Consider the following 1,645-nt stretch of genomic DNA (forward strand, 5'->3'; position numbering starts at 1 on the left):
GAGAACGGGGTTTGTAGAGGAGCAGCCTGCCAGGCACCGTGCCCGGGTTGTGTCTGCCGTGCCTCGGGCACCGCGCTGCTCCGTTCTCATGCTTCTCCTCGCGTGAAAGGAAGCAGGGCCCCGCAAATAGCAGGGTCTTATGACACAGCCTCGCCGGGGAAGAGCTCCGGGCGGCAGGGAAGGATATTTTTAGTGCTGAGACGCAGGGGATTTGGAGATCGCTTGGAGGAGTGCAGGCGATGAAACCACGGCACACACAGGGGTTACGAGGTGCCGTGTCCTCTCTCTCCATTTCTCCATTGCCTCCCCTCCCTGCTTTTCCCAGCGGGCAGCCCTGCCAAAACCACTGCCTCCCTCGCGCTCGCCCGGTGCATTTCCTCTCATCAGGACTACGGTTATTTTTTGCTGCGCTGCAACACGAGGTCAGACGTGCCGATGGAGAACTGTGCAGGGATTAACACTCAGGCAGCTGGAGTCTGAGCATCCCATCTCTGCATGGCCTGACCCTCTGTGATTCTCTGGGCATTCCCAACTCCTCCCCAGCCGCTTCTCCCAAGGCTGAAGGAGCTGAAAGCCCTTGGGAGTTATCTTGTTCTGCAGGGGTTGTGCTGGGGCAGGGGGGGAGGGAAAGGTTTGCCATCTCTGCACAGCCTCCCAGAACATGCCTAGGTAGCTGAGGAGCTGCACTGTCCCCCACCCATCTCCTCGCAGACCTGGTGGGGGGGAAGGTGCATTCTGGCAAGTTGGGGTCAGTGGGGCATTCTGGGCTTCTCTGGAGGAGCAGAGTCAGGGGTTTGGGCTCCAGGAAGGCTCTTACTCCAGCCTTTTCTTTCATCAGAGAACTGACCCATACTTGGAGCAGCCTCCCACTTAAACTCCTCACTCCTAACTGCTCACCTCACCAGCACCTGCTGCTCCTTTCCACAGCCCATATTATTTTTCAGGACCTTCTTTAAATCCCTCGAAATCTCTGCAAGATATTGCAGAGCTGTGGCCTCAAGAAAAGGCCATTCCCGTCCTCTCTTGGCCTTGTGCCTTCACTAACAATCCTTCTCCCAACCCAAACACACCCCTCCTATTTACCGGCACAGATTGGGTGTGCCAGGATCCCGATGGCCATGAGGGATGAAAAGTGCATTCCCTCCCAGCAGAAAGGCAGCTGGGTCCGAGTACATCCTGAGCTGGTGCTCCCAGCACCCTCCAGCCCTGTCTGGCCCCTGCCCCATCCAAACTGCATCCAGGAGTTGCTCCTCTCCCAAGCCTGCTTTGGCGAAGGTGTGGATGGGAGAGCTGACAGAGCTTTGCCTCCCAGCCCTCCCACGCCTTTCCCCACCACAGCGTGGCCACAAGCCCACACAACGCGAGGGGTGGTGGCTCTTTGGTGTGCCCTGGCAGGGCAGAGGGACCACTGGGGCCATCCTCCTGGCCCACAGCCCATCCTGTGGCCATCTGCCTAGCAGCAGGTGAGAGGAAATCCCTGCGGGGAATCCTGCCCTGTCCTGCCCGCCCAAACTCTGCGGCAGTGTTTGGCCCCGGTTGCTGTCCAAGCAGCGCTGAATAAGCCGTGAGAGCCGGAAGGATCTGAAGGCAGCGGGGCGCTCGGAGCCGCCGCAGCCGCGCTGGGCGGCCCCGGCACCGGGGGCGG

The 1,645-nt window shown here is 60.1% G+C and overlaps 1 protein-coding gene across 2 annotated transcripts in view; it reads left to right on the top strand.

Annotated features, from left to right (window-relative positions):
• DBNDD2 (dysbindin domain containing 2) overlaps window positions 1-1,645 on the top strand; it is a 7,228-nt gene that overhangs the window by 952 nt on the left and 4,631 nt on the right. The window lies entirely within an intron of this gene.

This window comes from Geospiza fortis, unplaced genomic scaffold (assembly GCF_000277835.1).
Source record: "Geospiza fortis unplaced genomic scaffold, GeoFor_1.0 scaffold188, whole genome shotgun sequence".
Lineage (NCBI taxonomy): Eukaryota > Metazoa > Chordata > Aves > Passeriformes > Thraupidae > Geospiza > Geospiza fortis.